Source organism: Coptis chinensis, chromosome 4 (assembly GCF_015680905.1).
Source record: "Coptis chinensis isolate HL-2020 chromosome 4, ASM1568090v1, whole genome shotgun sequence".
NCBI lineage: Eukaryota > Viridiplantae > Streptophyta > Magnoliopsida > Ranunculales > Ranunculaceae > Coptis > Coptis chinensis.
Genome location: NC_141459.1, coordinates 10,813,726 through 10,836,426, shown reverse-complemented (window position 1 = coordinate 10,836,426; position 22,701 = coordinate 10,813,726). Strand labels below are relative to the sequence as shown.

The window sequence follows — 22,701 nt, the reverse complement described above, 5'->3', positions numbered from 1 at the left end:
AGTTAAACATAATTATTTTTGTGGAATTTGTGGAGTAATTTTTTTCCTATTTTTTAGGAAATAATAGCTAGTTAAAAATAATTATGTTTTAGGAAATAATTATACATACTAATTTAAATTGCACTTAAATTGGGAGAGTTGTACTAAAAGAGTACATCTTGTTAAATGGCTTATGTTGATCTTTAATTCCAACATTGAAGAAAAATCTATACGTGCATAATTTGTGGGGGTAATAAGATCATGTTTCCTATATTTTAGGAAATAATTTATATATTCTTTATACATGCGGAATTTGTGTGGTCATTTCTTTCCTATTTTTGAGGAAATAATTGTTAGTTAAACATAATTATGTTTGCAGAATTTGTGGAGACTAATTTGAATTGCACTTAAGTTGGGAGAGTTGTACTAAAATAGGAAACAATGTGGTAGAGTTATATTAATCGTAAGTAGGCACTATTTTGGAAAATGGAAATTGAATCAAACTCTCTAAAGAGTCCACGTGGCATGGTAGAAAGCATTGTAGAAAGCCACGTAGGAGAGAGAAAAAGTTATCTCTCATATTAGAATGCCACCTAAGAAAGAAAAATCTCTCTTAGAGTATAGATAGATAGTAGATTAGTAAAAAATTATCCAAGGAAAAAGGTAATGTTTCTTCCATGCTAGTTTTAGACTTCTAGTCCAAGTGTGTTTCCCCTTTAATGAAGCTTCCGTATTGTTCAGTCTAGGGCCTTTCTTCATATAATATTCTCATGTATTCATGTTTGGATAAATATGTGCAATATATACATGCACTTTTTGTAATTTTGAAAAGCGTGTTCGTTCATTGATAAGTAATGGCAAGTCAGAAAACTCAAAAGAGTTTAGCAGAAAGGGAAGATGGTATTATTCTTCAGAAGATATTTCTAGTGTCATTAATTGCTCCGATGGATAGAGATCCTAGACGTATATATTTAGAGAATACTGCAGCTGAAATTTTAAGTGAAGATAAGTCATTGATGTTAAAAGTTGAGTTAATTAATGGATCTTGTCGAAGCCGTTCCAAGTAAGTTTTCTGGTTCTGAGGCACAAGTTTTTAACTATTTTGTAGAGTGTTATAAGCGTTATGTGAATTAAGAAGAAAAGAAAGTAAGTTGTATACAGGATGTTAGCGTTAAATCAGAACAACAATCGGTTCTTAGGAAGAATAAGTGTTGGAATTAGTAATTTTAGATCTAGCTATTTTAGTTAAATTAGAGTTGCAGGTTAATTAATTAGAAAGTGGTGTGATTAGCATATATGAGCTGCTATTAGGAACCAAGTTGATATTGACAATACAAATAAGATTAGAATTTGGTTGGTATTAGAAATTTTCTAATTAGTAGCTTAGTAGGAATTAGTAATTGGAGAAGCTATATATGTGTGTGAGTGCCTAGACTTTAGCATAAGAAGAAATGAGAGAATAATAAGAGACACGCATTGTAGAAAAGAGATGCATCGATATGAAATTTATGAAGTGGTAAGCTCTTTTGTTTATGAAGTTTAATATAAGTGGTTGAATTGATATAATAAAGTTTATTTAGTTCAAGTTTGTCTTCTATGCGTATTATTTAATTTTGTGTGTTTGAATCAAAGTTTAGATTTTACAGTAAAAAATGTTGGGATGGCATCTTGGTACTGATAAAGTGAGTTGGAGATGGCAACTTGTTACCGAGCAAGTGAAGCTATTTCGTTATCTTGTTACCGAATTTGAGAAAACAACCTAACTAACGGTTTTTTTTGGGTATCTCAGTGATGAAAGAAGTATGACATCTCGGTATCCCAATGCTGAATGTAGTATGATATTTTGGCAACCATATGTTGAAATAAAATAAAATTTCATATTCCACTGAAATTTCAACTACACTATAAAAACAAAGTTAGGGTTTTAACCCATGTGTATGAGAGATTTGTGAGTTCTTCTAAAAAGGGATTTTGGGTGTTCTATTGAACAAGGTGAGTGTGTAATACTATTTGATTCTCTCAATTTGAAGCTTCTCATTTAGGTGTATATTAGGCATAAGTTGAACCACGTAAATCTTTGTGTCTCTACTATTTGGTTAGTTATTTTTTGCATAGTTGATACTTTGTTTGTTTGTGATTCATCACCCCTCTCAAGTTATTATCGTCGTTTGTTATTGTTATCGCTTCTGTTGCACAACAAATTGGTATCGGAGCCTAAGGTTCTACCTATGGTTTGTACTTGTGGTTATTTGAGGAGTCCAAGTGTTTGAAGAAATTACCAAATGAGTTTCTTAGTTGATTATTGTGGTTGTGGTACTTGGGTTCTTTTGTGACTATCAAATATTTGTTGAAATTCCTAAAAGGGTGTTTCTTTGGTTATTATGGATTGTTTAGGGTGTGTGAAAGTTTAAGAATAGTATGTCGATGGAGTCTACCATTACTCCTACGACTTCTACTTCCACGTCTAAGGAGAAATCTCCTACGACTTTGAATATCAATCATGCGAGAATTTATGTGGAGAAATTCGATGGATCTAACAATTTTAGTGTGTGGCGTTATGAAGTTATAGATGCACTATGCCAACAAGACTTGGATGATGTGTTAGATGAAAAGCTATCGGATATAGAGGATAGTGTTTGGTCTAAGAAAAATTGGCGAGTTTGTGGTATCATAAGATCGTGTTTGGCTAGGAATGTGAAGCTCTTTGTTCTCAATAAGACTTCGGCCAAGGAAATATGGAGATCGAATCCTTGAAGAGAAGTATTTGGATAAGACAATGGAAGGTCGTGTCTTTATGAAATCAAAGTTGTATGATATAAGAAAGAAAGAAGGTATTCCACTAGCCCAATATATGAATAAGTTTAACAAATTACTTACCGATTTGTTGAACATTGAAGAAGAAACGAAGGATGAGGACAAAGTTTTCCATTTGTTGAGATACCTTTCTAAGGAGGAGTATGGGCATATCAAAACCACCATTATGTTTGGGAAGAAAGCTTTGAACTATTTTGAGGTGCAGACTGTATTGACTAGTTGGGATATGATGAACAATAATGAAAGAGAGTCGGGAGAGTTGACGAGCACTGCTTTTGTGGTAAGAGGGGAGGTCAAATGACCGCCCGAATTCTGGTGGAGGTAGAGGCAAATCTCGTTCCAAGTCGAGAGGGACAACTTTAGGACGTGATGAGTGTGCATTTTGTCACGAGATTAGACATTGGAAAAAGGACTGCAAAAAGTTGACACACAAGAAGAAAGATACTGAGCAGAAACAACCCAATGCCAACATTGCTCAAGAAGGTAATTATTCATATGGTTCCAAATTTTCTTTTGCCGTTACATCTAGTGTTTGTTTCATTGACTCTAGTGAATGGATTTTGGATACAGGTGCTACTTATCATGTTTGTCCCATACGGGAGTGGTTTTCAAGCTTTAAAGAGCTTGATAGTGGAGATGTCGTCTCAAGATGTATGATGGAATGGTTTGGGAATTGGACGATGTTAGATATGTTCCCCCATTAAAGAAGAATCTTATCTCTGTTGGTTTTTGGAAGCTAAGGCCTACAAGGTAGCTATTGCAAATGGTGTTATGAAGTTAGTCTCAGGAGCAATGGTTTTCATGAAAGGCATACGACGGAATAACTTGTACTATTTGAAAGGTAGTACAATTACAGAAAAAGTAGCAGTCACTACTACAAAAATACACAAATATATATATATATATATCACAGTATGTTAGAATGTGTGTACCACTGTTTTTGTAAAAACAGGCCAATATCTATATACCACGGTAGAAATTAGTTTAACATTTTTTATATGGGTTTATGCACTGGTTTGTGAAAACCTTGGCATCTAATCTGCCATATTCCCATATACCACAACACTACAAGGCTACAAGCGATATCCCACTATTTATATAAAACAATGGCTTATGTTTTGACTAAAGTTATGGGCCGTGGCGATAAAATCTTATGTTTTGACTAAAGCCTTGCCGCTCTTTTTCTCTGCAACTTCCATTGGATTAGACTCTACATCTTTCCAAGTCCCCCACCAAATTTTACTTTTGTGCTGAGTAACGGGAAAAAGGGTTCCTCAGCCTCTCTTTCTCTTTTTATGCTAGTTTTCCCTCCACCACTCTCTGGTTATCACTCGGCCAACCCCTCTATCAACCTCTCTTCTCCAAAAAAAAATGGTTAGTTTTTTAGATTTTCAATGTTAGGGTAAAAACTTTAGACTTTTTTGTTGAAAAAAAAGAACAATAGATCAAAATGTCCAAAATCTTTCTCTTTCATTTCTTCAGATCAAAATATAATACAACAACTAATAAAAACCACCAAAACCCAAACCTGCAATTGTTTTTATTCTATCATCATGTTTATATGTTGGGACGTTTAATTCAATAGATTTGGTTGAATTTTATGCTTTTTAGCTGAACTGGTGACTTGGGTGTCTTTCAAATTATTAAATTATTGGATTTTGAGACAAATTTGTCAGATTAATTGATTAGTAGTGCGTACTAGCTTATGTTTTTGTATAAAGATCTACCCTTTTGACTAATTCATAATTATGATCATTGGTTTATGGGAAGTAATATTGGTGAAGGAAAGAGGGGGATAAGTATGGCTAATACTACTGCAGCTTGTGTTGAGAGGGCAACTAGCTTAGTGATATGCTGATTGGTTCAGATTGGGGGTTAAACATTGAGGTATGTTTCTATATTTTGCATGATTCAAGTTTGTTTTTATTGATCACAGCTCTAAATATGACTAATGATGATCGTATTGTGATAATTAGTGTAAATGGTTGTTAGTGGGTGGAAAAAGAGAATTAACCAGAAGAAATGAATCCATCATCTCTTTTTCCATTAACATTAGTCTTTGCTAAACCAGCTCATCAAGTCCTTCGCCATTTTTTAAGAGATGAACATCGTTTGAATCAGAATTATTGAATGAAGAAATGCGAGACTTTGAAGAATAGTCTTGCTTGCTTCTGAGTGTGTGTGTGTGTGTGTGTTTTTGGCTTATGGGTTTCTTTAATTTCATGCTCTGTTGCCTGGATTTTTTTATCTTTAAATGATGGAATGATTTACCAGTTGCCTTAGGGATGGTTAAGCAGGGGTGTGATTGTTCAACCGCAAGCCCTTTTTTATTTTATTTTTTCTCGACACCATTCGTAACAGTGCTTATATAGAGTAGTATCCATTATTAATTCCATGTACAAATACCATAGTCTTAAGCTTTGTTTTTTTGTACCTGTATAACAGATTCTTGTCAATCTGTGTTTTCTAACAAGGTGCACCTCAACTGTTTCAACCTACTTTTTTTGTTCTTTGAAGGTATGCATTAGTAAGGGTTTAATATAAATGTCTTGTGATTGGCTAGTTCTTCTCTTTTAGGCAATGTTGAAGAAACAATGCTGACAAAAATTACCTATTATAAAGGTGTTGGATTTCTCGTTGTAGGGTGTAGTATGCACAATTCATATGTATGTGTATGATGACTTTGTTATCGTCTTAGTTTTCAATTTTCTGTTTGCTGGTATTGGGGTTTTTGAGGATTTCCTCCAGTTGTTTCAGCTCTTTGGAGGTATTATATATTGTCACTTATACTTAGGAACCGTATGTGTCATATATGTTATGGGTTTCGTATTTCATTGTGAAAGAGTGGATTTATATACACGTATAAAGTCTGAAATGTTTCTGGTTACATAAGATGGCAAAGGGAGGTCCTTGACATGTACAATTAATGAGCTATTATGTGGTTTGTGGGTCAATTGGGGTTTTGTGGACTGCTACATCATGTACACCAATACATATTCAGAAGGATGAACTTCGAATGCTCAAAATTGAAGATTTATCTGTAAATTAAATGGACTGTTTGTGGCAGTCTTTGATAGCCCCCATTACTCTACTTGTTTAGTTTTGGTGTTCCTACTATATTTCAAATAGTTAGTTGTAAGTATGAACTTAGACATGGTTAATTTTTTCTCGAACTAGTGTGCCATATATGTGCTGATATCATCTTGCCATGATATTTTATGTTCCATATATGGTAGGCGGTCCAAGAGAACTTTATGGTTGAGAAGCTTTTAATTGCAATCCTATAACTTCCTGACTTAATTTTTGTATCTTTAGTGAGTATTAGGTTTTGAATTTCAATCCCCTTTATTTGCAAATCTAATCACATGCATGTGTAGTGATATAGATAGATGCAAGCCAAAAGAAGGGGACGCCACTTACTTTTCCAATCCAGGTTTGCCTCCATATTTTATTTCATCTCTCCTCACTGAAGGTGCATATGCTGGTTTGGTTCCTATTCTATTTTAGTAGGCTTGTATGATTTTAATTTGTATCTTGGGTTTGGTTCTCTGGGGAAAAGAAAGAAAAGGGGGTGGGCAAAATAAAGAGTTGGTAAAATGGTCTCAAAAGCTTGTGTCTTAATGGTTTCTAAACTTTGAAGGCAAGGATATTTATTCAATTTTATTGATAGTGTATGATTCACCTGATTCTCATAATTCTTGCCTATTGAGACCATAGGTTTAAGATTTTAGTGAAAAAAGAAGAGACCATAGGTTTAAGTGGCTAGACGGACAGGCAGAAAGTTAATTATTTGTAGATGATTGGTTGTACAAGACTACACGTGTTTTCAAATTGTTAATTTTCTTTTACTTGTTAAGTTAAAAGTTAAATTGAAGAAAGTTAATGAGGAGTGTAGTTTCTTTTTGCTTGTTAATTTAAAAATTATATGAGGCACAAGCCAAGTAAGGCTTGTAGGCTTGTATCTAGGTAATGTAAGAAGAATTGAAGCTCATACCCCAAACAATAAACATAAAAAATGTACTAGGCTTAAACAATAGACATGTGTAGTGAGAATTGTTGATCAAAATTGTGTCACTAGTAGCACCATTACATGGCTAGGCTAGTTCAATAACCATGTACTAAGGTTGTTGTATAGTGTTAAATATTTTATTTCTTCTTTGTAGTGGACATTCGGTTTTGATTGTCATTAACTTAACATTGTATCTTAATCGTTAATTTTTCTTTTTTACCACACATGCCTAATCTTTTTGTAGTAGACATTGGGTTTTGATTGTTATTAATTTATCACGGATGACATTTAATTGGTTGGATTCAATTCATAATCTACCATCTAATGATATGGATATCTATTTTAACAGGTTTGTCATGAGTGTGTATGTATATGAAATAATTAGATCATTACATGCTTATCTTTTACTTACTAATTAAGTTTTACATTGATCTTATTTTTGAAGTGTGATCATGACAATAGAAAGACTTGAAGGGAACGGACGGAAAGGTCCAATGAAGTGGGAGAGGATTATGGTAATAAACAAATTCTTATGTATACATACTATGTGTTTGGAAAAATGTATACTTATGAATAATTTCCATGTTTGTATTTAGGGCCCGTACCAACTTGGCAATAAAGAGTGTGGGTATTACGTAATGAAGTTTAAGAGAGAAATAATAGAAGCTGTTTGTTCAGATAATTCTTTTGAAAATAAGGTATAAGTCGTCATACATTAGCATTCTCTATTTTGTGTTACTCTTTCATTAATTATTTAGTTATTATAATATCTTTTGATCTTTGATCGTGTAGATGACAAATCTAAGCCTTAAAGATACATACACACAAGTGGAACATGATGCTATTTGACTTGACATTCTTAGATTCATCCAACATAATGGAGCGTTCGAGCTAAGCGTTGTCTTAGTTGGGTTTTGACCCATTCCAGTTAAGGTTCGGTACTTTGTCGATCTCACTATTATTTTGATGTTTTAGATGGAACAAGTAGATTGCTCTTTTAATTGATGGAACAAGTTGGTCATTATTATTTTGATGTTTTGGATGGAACAAGTAGATTTGGATGGTTCTTTTATTATTGATAACTCGAAAAAGTTCAAACTTCATTTAGCAATTCCATGTCTAAATTTATTTCTTTTGTTTGTTGCACTATAAATTATTTATTTGAGCAATGTGTTTTTAGTGTTTTTAAATCCAGTGTGGATATGGTGAAAATGGGCAGGTTGCAGGGTTGAATATGATGAAAATCGAATAATTAGGGGTTTTTATTTTTTTTTTTAAAATGTTAGTAAACCACGGTTTTACAATAACTGAGGTATAAGGAGATTATTATAAACCATGGTTTTTATCAAACCGGCGTATTTATCATCACTATTTCCCACGGTTCACATCAAATAGAGCAAACTATAAGGACTATTAACCACGGTTTGCAAATCATAATATCACGGTGTTGGCTGATAACCTGTAAAAACTCAATTAGATTACTCTAATTTTATTCTTACGGTATCAATTATTTATTTTCTATTCTCACATATAGATTTATGCAATATATAGAGTACGGAATTGTTCCACTCCTAAACTACCAAGACATAAAGAAATCAATTAATCAACATAAGGGAACAATAGTGAGAGCATGCGCAATATTTATAGATGTGAATTTATACTATGATGGGAAACTAGAAAACAATATGCAAATAACGAAATGATGGAATTCAAATACTAACTTGACAATAGAGAATGAATTAGGGGAATTTGATTCCACCTTGATTCGACTTAATCAACTAACAAAGAAATGTCGTAATCAAAATGTCAATGCTTTCGCATAACAACTGGTATTCTAATCTCTAGTTATTCATGGCAATCTCTATCAAATAATAACTAGTATGTGAAGCAATCAAATCTATTCTCATGGTGAACTAATTACTTTCTAGAATTGAATAGATTATCACGACAATTTCTAAGCTAACAAAATCAAGTTTTCATCAAGGCTTCCTCAAACCCTTCTAATAGAGGTTTTAGCTTTGAATCATCATACTATCATTTCTAAACCAATAACAGTAAAAACAAGTCATTATTGAATAACTAATTAAACCTTCTTAATCTAAATTAACAATAATTTAAGATTCAAAAATGGATTACAATTGAAATTTAAACTAATTTAGAACTAAGAATATGAATACTAATTATCAATTTAAAACAACTAAATCTATGAATGCAAGATTGAATTTGAAATTAAAGATTGAAATATAACTAAGTAATTTATTCTAAAATTCAAAACTTGTTCTCACAACTAATAAAATTGACAACTAACTAGATTAATATATATAAACTAATTTAATCAATTAAAACTAATTCTATATTACAAAACTAAATTTTATGAACTAGAACTAGGTTTAGATCTAGATAGCTTAAGCGCTAAGCTTTTGTCTCTTGATATAGAAGAGCTAGATCCCCAAATTCGTGCATGGGCTGAGGAGTCATGCATGTTTTGGGCTGAAAAATCGAGCCTAAAACCCAATTTTTTGAATCCAAGACTTCCCATTCTGGTCGTATTACTGTAGTGCAAGTTTTCACCAACTTATACTGCTTTGATCGAGTCAAGGTCTAGACCATTGGAAAGAGCTTTCTGAGCCGGTCATTTTGATATAAAATGGGCCCAAATCCGAGGTCTGAATCTAAAGATATGGCATTTTGAAGTTCTGTTGACTTTTCTTCAGCTTTCTAATCCGGTTTGACTTTCACTTAACAACTTTGACTTTGGCTTTTTAAGGGCTTTTTCTCCATGAAACTTGGGCTTTCTTCATAGAACTTTCATAGCAATCCCTTTAGCTCCTTTTAGCGCCTAATTAGTAACAAATTTACATTTATTCAACTCCAAAGCCTTAAATACTCAAAAGCATGTAATTAGTGATAAACCTATATTATTAATCACATAATTGGTCTAACAACAATATTGTTAAAGGGTTAAAACTACAGTTTTGGGCTCTTATCATTGGCAAAAACCATGGTATATAAGAGGTACTTGTTTGGGTGAGAACTCACGCAAACACACCAGTGATCTTGTTGAAGAGGTTGATATGAACTGAGAGAGACTGTACTACCAATAGCTGTCTACATATCAAAATCGTTCTCTGGAATCAAGTCTAAAAAATGCACGTAGTTCTTTGTTTGAAATGATTGTTGGGTATTTATAGGAAAATGAATATGTTAAGCTTCTTATTGCTTAAAATACTCTTTTCTTATTTGATGAGATATTTCCCTCTTTGTATGAAATCTTTCCAAAAGCTTTATGTGGAAAAAATTCCTTGACATATCTCCGGACCTGCTATATATAACTTGGGTGCTATATTAGTGGGCAGTGTCATTGCTCTAATATAGGGCATGCCCGAATGTCACACTAGTAGGCAAGTGGGAATGCCACAGTAGCGGGCAAGCAAGCACGCCTCACTAATAGGCAAGCGATGCCACAGTAGCGGGCAAGCAAGCACGCCTCACTAGTAGGCAAGCGGGAATGCCATAGTAGTGGGCAAGCAAGCACGCCTTATTAGTGGGCGGCTTTTATAGTAGTATCCACTGATGGTTGTTCGTAGGGGTACGAGTATACTGGTACATACACCGCCCCCTCTTCATCGGATGGAATTCGTTCCTTGCGGCGAAGAATAAACATTATATTACTACAAAATAATGAAATAGTGTGATTGAAATATATGCGATGCAAGTGCATGACAAAGCTGATAGTAACAACCACCCGTTTGACATGGCATCTGTTAATGCCAGTGTTGGTATTGATGCCAAAGGAGCTAGTTAAGGGCAATTTACCCAGGGTGTTGAGCATCAGCCACATTGTGTTGCTTTAAACCATGAGGCTATGATTACTGATATTTTTGTTTCCGAAAAAGACGTTAAAACTATGGAGAATCAGCCACCGTTTACAGAAATTGAACGGGTCCAAGCCGCCCCCAATCGTGCTATTGAAGATGGGACTAAAAATGGTGTGCCTGGTGTCTCTTTGTATGCCACAAATGGTATACCAATCCACAACACGGATCACATTCCCACTGTATTTCTTGATGATGATGTGATAGAGGCGCTGAAGCCGACAGATGATATAGTTTTCTCTACCGAGATGGTCGAAGAGTATATGAATAATCCATTGGTAACGGAGATGAGTTCGAATAATGCGAAAAGTGTGGAGGATATTTCAGACGTGTATTATTGGGATACACAAATTGCAAGAAGTAAAAAAAACTACATATACAAATATATACTCCTTGTTTTGTTGTTTGATATAATTTATGATAAAGAAACCATTTGTATAACTTGTATAATGAAGTTAGTACAGAGCTTTTATGTACATATTTAACTATGATTGCGTTGAAACCACAAGACTTAATTCGTAGGTGGTTGCTGTACTACCCACTTTAAAGACAATTGGTTTCAAGTTGCAGAAGAACTATATGTTTGTTTATGGGGATATGAGTCGATGAAAAAGGACTTGTGATAGGATGCACTTGTGTGGGCTAAGACTACTAAACTTTGATTATGATACGCTATGTTGCGAAGCGTGTTATTTGATTGAGGGTTGAGGCTATGACTAGATTCCAGCTTAGTGAATTGTAAGATAATTTTGCCTTTGCAACCTAGGGTATGCTGGTTCATGCGCTTCTTGCATGAATAATATTTGTGCTTTAAGCATAGTGTTTGTTGGTGTTGCCACTGCTTTAATGATTTTTTTTTTTTTTTTGGTGCATGGAGAGAGGTGTTGAAAACACGACCTCCACGGCTTTTTGGTGCGTGGAGAGAAGTGTTGAAAACACAACCTCCACGGCTTTTTGGTGCATGGAGAGAGGTGTTAAAAACGCAAACTCCATGACTTTTTGGTGCATGGAGAGAGGTGTTGAAAACGCAAACCCTATGACTTTTTGGTGCGTGGAGAGAGGTGTTGAAAACACAAACTCTACGACTTTTGGTGCATGGAGAGAAGTGTTGAAAACACAAACCCCATGACTTTTTAGTGCGTGGAGAAAGGTGTTGAAAATACAAACTCCACGACTTTTGGTGCATGGAGAGAGGTATTGAAAACGCAAACTCCACGGCTTTTTGGTGCGTGGAGAGAGGTGTTGAAAACGCAAACTCCCCGGCTTTTGGTGTATGGAAAGAGGTGTTGAAAACACAAACTCCACGACTTTTTGGTGCATGGAGAGAGGTGTTGAAAACACAAAATCCATGACTTTTTGGTGCGTGGAGAGAGGTGTTGAAAATACAAACTCCACGACTTTTGGGTGCATGGAAAGACGTGTTGCAAATGCAAACTCCATGACTTTTGAATTTGTATATGTTTTTTATAGTTTAGCTTTCCTATCAACTGCTTTTCTTTAAGAATGGTAATTAAGTAATTTATATATATTATTTTTGACTAACTAACTGAATGAAAATAAAGAAATGTGGAATAATGCATTTTATTGATAAGTGATAATCTAAAAAACAAAAGAAAATTACTTCAAGAACCAGTTCTAAGGAACTGTCGGCCCAAACTACTAATTGTCTACCTTGATAAAAGCCCATCCTAATCCAGAGCCAGCTTTGTTGTGTTAGACGTTCGTGTAAACCATCTATGAATTGAGTGATGGGGCCATAAGATTTGTTGGGCCTTCCTCGCCCCCAACTGCTGGCGCTTCATTAGAGATGCCCTCGTCTTGGTTGATTTCAGGGACAAAATCGTCAATTGGAAAATTTGTCATTAGGGATGCAAGGGTGTGACCCTTTGCTGAAACACGAGGTTAAAAGACAATGTTGTAAGCGCTTAAATAGATGTCCCATTAAGCCAGTCTGCTTGATTCCTGAGCACTGCGGAAAACTTTGTGAAATGGGTATTTAGTGTTACCTTGACCAATCTTCCTTGGAAGTATGGCTTGAGGCGTCTGGCAGCATGAACCAATGCTAGAGCGATTTTTTCAACTCTCGCATATCTAGTTGCCACCCCCGTTAGGGTCTTACTAATGAAAAGGATTGGACGACCGTCTTCTCCATCGATGAACAGTACTTCACTAACTGCAGTATCTGTAGCGGCCAAGTAAACTCCGACAGGTTTCCCTGTGGCTGGGCTAGCCAACATTGGTGGTGAGACTAAGTATTTCTTGATAGATTGGAAGGCATTTTCACAATCATCATTCCACCCTGCTGTGTCCTTTAAAGTCTGAAAGAAAGGACGACATCTGTCCGAGTACTTAGAGATGAAACGGTTGAGAGCTGCTAAGTGTCCTGTGAGCTGGTGAATCTCCTTTTTTGTTTTTGGCACTAGCATGGCTTGAATGGATCGGATCTGCTCTGGGTTAGCTTCGATGCCTCAACGAGTCATCAAATACCCCAGAACATTTCTGGAGATTAGCTCGAAAGCGCATTTCGAAGGATTGAGCTGCATGTTGAATTCTTCAATTCTGTCAAAAACTGATTGTAAGTCAGATATGTGATCTCCCTTATGCTTGGATTTTACAATCATGTCATCATTGTATGCCTCCATTATCTTGCCTAACATATCTCCAAATATGGTGTTGATCATCCTCTGATAAGTGTCACCCGTGTTTTTTAAAACAAAAGGCATGACCTGGTAACAAAAAATTCCCAGATCAGCTATGAATGTTGTTGCTTCTTGATCGTTAATAGATAGCGGAATCTGGTGGTATCCTGAAGAAACATCCATAAATGATAATCGCGGGTAGTCAGATGTGGCATCTACCCGTTCTGATATCCGCGGAAGAGGGTAGGGATGAATCGGGCAAGCTTTGTTAAGGATCGTGAAATCGATGCACACTCTCATTTTACCATCTTTCTTAGGCTTGACTGAGAGTAGATGATCGATCTCCTCTTTGACCTTGAGTTTTCTATCTGGTGTCATACGCCTAGGTTTCTGTCGCATTGCTTGGTTATAGGATCAATGTCAAGCATGTGACATGCAATATCTGGGCTAAGTCCAGGCATTTGTTCTACTGACCAAGCAAATATCGTCTTGTTTTTTTTTAGGAGGACAATTGTCACACCCCGAATTTCGACAGAATTCGGAAAAATATTATTTGTCCCCGACTCTTCGATCTCCGAGGTGTGACGCACTCTCAACTCCAAAAAACCCATAAACAATTTAAATATGCGGATAATAAAAACCAATAAAAATTTTAACTTAAACAAAAGTCTTCTTCATGACAAAGATTCACAAATAAGATTAGGTTACAACTCTCCTTTCAATAACTCTTTAATAAAATTTACAAATGAAAATACAAAAACATTGTATAGACTAAAATTCTATATCACCTCAAGGGAAAACAAAACAAATCTCGAGATGAAACGCTAACGAAAACCACAAGCGAAGAACCACTCTTCTTCAACACTAAACTGGCATCAAACTTATCAACTATGTTCATTGAATGAACATACCCGATAAACAAACATGCAAATCGGGTCACATTATAAAAATACTTGTGAGTAGCTCTAAAAACAACATATACTTATACAAATATATACATAATCCATAATGCAGTTAGTTCCTCCAATCGAGGCTTTTAACTTTTAACGACTAATACAACATCCTTAAGTAATAATCTAGGCAGTAGTTCCTCCAAAATTAACTTCCCACTAACCACACAACAAACTATACACATCATAAATAAGGCATTTAGTTCCTCCACGAGATAACTAAACTACTAACCAGCCAAACATATACAATCATCTATCTAGAGATATATTGTTTACCAACATATTACCATAATTATATTAGTTTAGACTTTCTTTGTGTGTCCCTAAAATCACGTCAGATCTATGTCTTACCTAGTTTCCTGGCTACCACAATCGCGAGCGAGCGCCGAACATGTACATCCACATGCCTCCCCTTATATAATGTACCACTCCGTCCACCTGAAGCGGGATGCGCGCGACACCGTAAATCCTCACACCGGAAGCCATTATATAAGTAATGCCCCTATTCGCATAAAATATCGCTACGTCTCGCTTCAATATTTGCTCCCGGAATAATCAAGCCACTATTGCTCGATTGCCCAACACACAATCAACATCTCATATATATACAACATCTTATATATCAACATCTTATATATCAAGCCACTATTCGGCCACGATCTCCAACACATGGGTCAATCAACATCTCATATATATACAACATCTTATATATCAACATCTTATATATCAAGCCATTATTTTTATTGCCCAACACATGGGTCAATCAACATCTCATATATATACAACATCTTATATATCAACATCTTATATATCAAGCCACTATTCGGCTACGATTGCTCAACACATGGGTCAATCAACATCTCATATATATACAACATCTTATATATCAACATCTTATATATCAAATACGCCACACAGGGCCTTGTTTGAGTTGTGGTAGTCGTTCTAGGATTTTCGTTACGTAATTTATTCATTGTCATACATTTATGACTCATAAACATTCCACTATATCACGTCCAATTACCTTATTGCACTAAGCCATAATATTTAGAAATATCCGATTATATCTCATAACCACTTTCATACTTTCACGCTAATATATTATTGCACTACACCACACTCCCGAAAATATTCATTCAAATACTATGCTACCTCATAAGAAGATCTCACATATATAATAATAGAGCGGTTATACCTTTATTTCTCCAAAACTATTGCATTCTATATATATCCCAACATATTATATAATATTACAATATCCACGCCAAATCTTAATTAGATAATGACCACCAAATTTATACAATTTTATAACATCAAATGCAAAGACAATTAAACATCCACCCAAACACCACAATCAAAGCCCAATATATATATGCTTTTACACACTACTCACGCCAAATCTAAATTAGATAATGACAAAAACCAAGTTATACAATCTCAACAATATTTTATTACTATATTTATCCATATAATCAAATATGTGAAAATCGAAAAGTCAACATTCCTAATAATCGGTCAACGGTCCAAAGTCAATCGGCCAACGGGCAAAGTCAATCACAAAGGTCAACACATCCGTCAAGGTCAAACTCAACACATCATGGTCAAGGTCAAACTCAACATGTCATGGTCAAAGTCAAAGTCAACATGTCTTGGTCAAAGTCAAACCGGCTCCGGTCAAAGTCAATGTGTCATGGTCAAAGTCAAACTGCTATCGCCAAAGTCAAACCGTTTTTTCCGTGTTCGACCAGTTCAGGGTCATAGCCATGGTTCATGGCTAAAGTCAAAGGTGCATGGCTCACGGGCTCATGACCAAGGTCATGGTTCGGACCCAACTGGCCATGCCAAACCTTAGAACCCGAAAGTCTAAACGTTTAAGAACCCAAATAGATCTATTTTAAGTCCAATGGACTGGCCCCAAGCAATATTAAAAAACGGGCCAAAACTTATAATCGAATCGCCCAAAACATAATTTGGAGAAGGCCCAAACAAAACTTAATTAAACCCATCCAAAATACAAATGGGTTCGCCCCAAAATAAAACAAAGAGAACTGCCCAACATAACTAATGTGGTCCGAAAATTTAACCGAAATTTCGCCCAACTACCACCAAATTTCGCCTAGCCACTAAAACAAAACAAGGTCGGCCCAACTAAAACAAAACCGCCCAAAACAAAACTTAAGGTTTTGGCCCAAGGCCCAAACCGAAATTCGGCCATCGCTCATCATCTTCTCTTCTCCAATTCTCCACCACCACCAAAACCGCCACCACTATTCCAATCGACCACCCAATTAACCTAATCGGTTTTAATCCTTGCAAAACCCCTACAACTTTACTAAAAGCTAAAACCCCAACTCCTAACCCACCATCTTCTCAAACTAGATCTCGAAATCTATGGCGCCATTAACGGCTTACCCCAAGCTTCCAACAAAGCCCCCTCACTCTACTACACTACCTCACTTCAACAAACATTCATTCATCCATCTTCAATCAACAACAAAACAACAAAAACAATGAAAATCAAATTACTCGAGGATCGCCTGGCGTACGCCATTAATGGAGCTTCGAGCTTCCACCGCCTCTATCCAAAGACCCATTCGATTGATTTCTCATACACTCCAACATCAACCCAACTACCACCATCAACAAAACAGTTCATCCCAACCAAAAATATAACGGTTCACCCAAAAATTTCGAGAGGATGGGCGTGCGCCATTGACACCCTCTAAAAGCTTTGGCAAAGACCTTTTGAATTTCACAACCCCCGACAGCTTAAATCCACAAATCATTTGGTTTTGATCCCCATTACCAAACAAAGCCACAGTTGAACCAAAAAGAGTGTAAACAGAAAATAAGGAAAAAGCCGACGATTTCTCTAATGGGGCTTAATCGCCTTTAACGGCCATAAGGCTTCTTCATCCAAATTCGAAGTTTCAACAGATTTTGACTCGCGGTTTAATACCAACAGTTTTACCAATATATAAAAATGTAAACCTATACACCGATATACTAAAACTCAGAATCCGTGATATAGCAAAATAGCTACTCACTGTATGAACGTAGGCGAATCCTCCTAGCCCGATTCATAGGCTCCACCCTCCAAAGAAACCAAATTTCAAGCTCTGCCTCCATTTTTAATATTCTATTATTCTCTGAACCCTATTTTCTAGAAAAATGTGTTTATATACTTGGGTCCTAAACTTCAAGCCAACCACGCACTTCGCCCAAAACCAGGGCCCACGTATCCCGAGTCCAATCCGACGAATTTTTAAAATAAATAATTTAATTAATTAATTAAATAGAAAAATACGTATTTAAAAATACGGGCGTTACAACAATCATCTCCGCTTGTTCGCTTTCTGACAGTTCTGCCGATATGAAAGTTGTTTCGCCGCTTGAATTCTCAATCTGCACTTCTAAGAGGCGGTCTATAGTTGGCGGCCCTTCAATTTGTGAACTAGCAGTACAAATATTGTGTGGTACTGATTCTGACTTAGACACCTCCTGCGAATTGCTGAGAACTCTATTCCCTCGCATATCGGACTGACGATACTCCTCGAAGAATTTTTCGTGGCAACTGTGGGAAGTCATTTGGTCTCCCCTTATCTTACAAATTTTGCCGAGGGATGGGAATTTGACTGGCTAATGAAAAGTAGAGACTACTGCCCCTATACTGTGGAGCTAATCCCTTCCTAAGATTGCATTGTAAAGGGATTTGCAATTCATCAGAAGGAATTCAATGTCTGCCATCTTGTCCATGAGTGCGACTGGTAAAGAAACTTTGCCTACTGGGGTTGTTGCTGTTCCATTGAAACTGACTATTGGATTATTTTTGCAACCACCAAATTCTCTGAAAGCTGCATGTTCTTGTAGCAACCTACAAAAATGACGTTGACAGAACTCCCCGTGTCTATCATTATGCGCTGAACTCACCATAATCTAATGAAAGCAGAGATGACGACCGCATCATAATGAGGATGATGGACGCCCATTAGGTCTTTATCACTAAAACATAAGGGACCGGTTTGATAGTTTCTGAACGAATTCATTCTACAAAATCAATGTTATTTACGTGATAAAATTCACGCAAGAAACCAAACTTGGCTTGTTGCTCATACTTCTGCCTTGTTTGTGAAATGTCATTAATTTTGGCATGACCAGCTAGGATGACATTGTAGCCCGTCATTGCTAAATTTTGCTTCATAGTCTTTGGAAGTAAAAATTAGTCTAACTGTCCTTTTTCAACTAACCTCTGTATCTTTCCCCTGAGGGATCTGCAATCTTCAGTTTCATGACCGAAATCATTATAGAAGTGACACCAAAGATTTTTGTCACTCCTAGACTTTGTGTTTTCAGGTAAGGGCATTGGAGGAAAAAATAAGTTATGTTCTTTAATCTTCTCATATATTGTTGCATATTTGGCATTTAATGGAGTGAGATTCATTTTTTCGCGGACCGTGTCTGATTTTTGTTGTTGTCCTTCTTCAGTGTTTTGCTTCTGTTTGGCTTTACTATCACTTGAATCTTTACTTTGAAAATAATTTTTGTCTCTTGAGGCTTTTGCTATAACATCTTCTTCGACGTTAATGAACTGTTGTGCTCGTGTAAACAAATCGGACTTGGATTGCGGGGTCTTGTACAAGGGAATTGTAAATTCCATTTTTATCAAAATGTATTCCTTCCTTGAATGCATGAATGATCATTATATCAGGGACATCAGTAACCTCTGCTTGCACTTGGCGGAAACAAATTTACAAACTTTTCCAAAGTTTCATCCTTTTGCTGCTTGGTATTTAGCAAGATGTTAATATCCTTAGGAGGTGTCCAATTATGATTGAACCGGTCTGTGAAGTGACTTGCTAATTCTTGGAATGATGTGATAGAACGAGCTGGCAGGCCGGAGAGCCAATGGAGAGCTTCTCTTTTTAATGTTGACGGAAAAAGTTTGCATAAGAAGGGGTCATCTCCACGCCAGAGAATGAGTTTGCTTTCAAATTCCATGACATGATAGTTCGGGTCACCTCCTGCTTCATCAAACTTAGGAAGATATGGTTGTTTGAAGCCGTCTTGATGTTTTGCATTTTGTATGATCAGAGAAAATTACCCAACGACATCTTCGTTTATTGCAAGGTCTTTCCATCGAGTTTCAACCACACCCGCATTGGTCATTGTTTTCTTGATAATGTCTCTGATTTGTTGTCCTGTAAATGTTGCTCCTACGGCCTCTTGACTTTCGACTTGAGGAGTAACTTCACTATGTTGCATCTTACGATGTGGTCACCCCCAATTGTTGCTTACTTCTAGATTTTGATAGTGTCTTGGACTATGGGATTCCGTGTCGGTAAGACAAGCTAGGTTGTTGTTCTGGGTAGTTGTTCCTTTGGTGTGGTTGCATTCTAGGCTAATCTACATTAAATCTTTTTTACCGGTTTGCCGCATTCAAACCATGTCTAAGGTCGTGATGCAATTCGGCTCTGAGGTCATGATCTTGGCGTCCAGCACTGCCTCTTATTGTGGATTTTGTCCACCTTTCTGACGCGCTATGATCAACGTTTAATGACCTTGTCCTGTTAAGGGAGGTATGATGAGTACCTAACAATGTGTATTGTTGTTCTTCGTGCCCTGTGTTATGACCACTGCTACGCCTAGTGTTGTTGGTATTTAGAGATCTGGATCACCCTCTTGAATGGGATGAATGTCTGCATGACCTCGAGTAATCTTGACAATGTTCGGGGATGGGTTCCAATGGATGGGATCTGCCATTATTATCTTGTATTCGGTTGAATACACTCCAGTTTTTGCCAGATCTGGGGGCTCTTGCCGATATGGAAGATGCAGCATCGACGTCATCCCTCTGTACTTGCTACGCTTGGTCCAGTTGTTTTTGCAAGTTTTTGTTGCATTCCTTCTCTCTTATGGACTTTTGACGCATCATTTCTAACGTAAGGTAATCATCGTTTGTCGCCATATTTTCAGGATTTACTTCATTTGCATTTGTAGCATCTAGATTTGGGTTGTTGTGGCACTTGGAGTTGTGAAGGCTGATCTTGCAAATCTGTTGTAGCGGGTTGATCTATCACTTCCTGATTTACTAGAACTTCCGGATTTTCTTGTTGTTGTTGTGTTCTTGCATTCTTGTTCGCCTAGGACCTTGTAGTTTTTGCCATTAATGGTGCTTGGAAGAAGTAACGTGGAAAAGGGCCCATCAATAAAGACCACGGACGGTGCCAATTATGTTTGGGTGAGAACTCACGCAAACACACCAATGATCTTGTTGGAGAGGTTGATATGAACTGAGAGAGACTGTACCACCAATGGCTACCTACGTATCCAAATCGTTCTCTCAAATCTCAAAAATTCACGTAGTTCTTTGTTTGAAATGATTGTTGGCTATTTATAGGAAAATGAATATGTTAAGCTTCTTATTGCTTAAAATACTCTTTCCTTATTTGATGAGATATTTCCCTCTTTGTATGAAATCTTTCCAAAAACTTTATATAGAAAAAAATCCCTTGATATATCTCCGGACCTGCTATATATAACTTGGGTGTTATATTAGTGGGCAGTGGCATTGCTCCAATAGAGGGCATGCCCAAATGCCACACTAGTAGGCAAGCGGGAATGCCACAGTAGCGGGCAAGCAAGCACGCCTCACTAGTAGGCAAGCGATACCACAATAGCGGGCAAACGAGAATGCCATAGTAGTTGGCAAGCAAGCACGCCTCATTAGTGGGCGACTCTTATAGTAGTACCCAATGATGGTTGTTCGTAGGGGTACGAGTACACTAGTACATACAGTACTTTTACCACGGTTATGTTAGAAGTATTTGTCACAGTGGTTGTTACCATGGTTGGAAAACAGGGGCTAAAAGCTTTTTACCACTGTATATAACAGCAGTATATGAGCTTTTCTGTAGTAGTGAGTTACTGAGTATTCAAAGGCAGTTGCTAAGGAGGCCACCAAATTATAGCATATGCGCCTTGCATATGAAGGTGAGAAGTCCTTGCAAGTATTAGTGAAACAGGGACTGTTGAAAGGTGTTAAAACCTGTAAGTTAGATTTTTGTGAACATTATGTTTTGGGCAAGTAGAGAATGGTGAAGTTTGGCACCTGACCAGCCTCTTTTTGTGTGTGAGATGTGGTATATGGATGATGTAGATAGATGATGGTCGTTGAACAAAAAGAAGCGTATCAAAACCTAATTATCCCTCAATAAGTAAAGGATAAGTAGGGTATTGTTCCACTTTTAAGTGTATGTTTTTATGAAGGACAGGACTGGAAAGGGGGTTTGAGGGATTAAAAACTATAATTGTAGAGATTTTAGATTCTAATGCTAAACTAAACTAAACTAACTAAACTTATACTAAAGCTAAGAATTGGAAATAGGGAGAGAATATGAGAGAGATAGATTCAAGATATTCAAATCCACCAATGCTTTTGATTCAATGACTTTTTGCTTCATGTTGTTCTCCAAGTAGACTACAATCGGGCAATCGAGCGAGTTCTTATGCCTTTTTGGGTGAAACATCGTTAAACAATTAACTCTACTTAAGGTTGTTCCTATATTCATGTTACTAGTATCTTCTTTCCTTTTATGTGAGCTTGGGCAACTATTTAATGAATCACCATCTAAGGCAAACACAAGGAATACTTTCCTTACTCTAAAACACTACATAATTAGAAGAAAAGTAGAGAATAATAGTATAATATTCAATTACAATAAATAAAACTTTATTCTAGCATTATATTCAATTGCAATAAATAAAAGCATGTTACTAGCAAATATTCAATTGCAATAAATAAAACCCTAAACTAGTATGATATTCAATTGTAATAAATAAAAACCTTAATCTATACTTCCATCCCCTAGTGTGGGCAATGGAACTAATAACTAAAAACATAAAGAATTAACCTGATTAAAGAACACCATAAACCAGAAGAATCATTAAACCTTAAGCACCGGCTTCATCTCCTCCCTTGAAGGAGAATATTAGCCTTCCATATAGAAGGAAGAACACGAAGAACGAGAAGAAGAGTCAAAGAACATAAGATTAGAAAGACTAATTTATTAAGACTCAGCTAGTTAAAACCGATCTTTTATTATTAATCTCTCTCTGCCTCAAGTTCTGGAGACAAGAATATAAGTGAATTGGCAAATTACATGAGGCACTTAGGTCCTCTATTTATAGGGGTTACAATGAGCTCTAGAAGCATTCCAAACCGTCATTTGTTTCCTAATACAAATAGACTTCTTCCAGAGTCCGACTTCGTCTTCAAAACTAAGAAGGAATTGGCTACAGTGTCAATTCATGCGTTTGGACGCATTATTTATGCGTCCCAGACTTAATAAATGTGTCTGGACACTCGATCTATGCTTCCCAGACTTGATCAATGCGTCTGGACGCTCGATCCATGCGTCCCAGACGCATAAGCCTAT

The 22,701-nt window shown here is 36.4% G+C and overlaps 1 pseudogene; it reads left to right on the top strand.

Moving 5' to 3' along the window:
* The first annotated feature begins 833 nt into the window (after window positions 1–833).
* The window catches only part of LOC147501833 (putative ubiquitin conjugation factor E4), a 39,516-nt pseudogene continuing 17,648 nt past the window's right edge, over window positions 834–22,701 (top strand).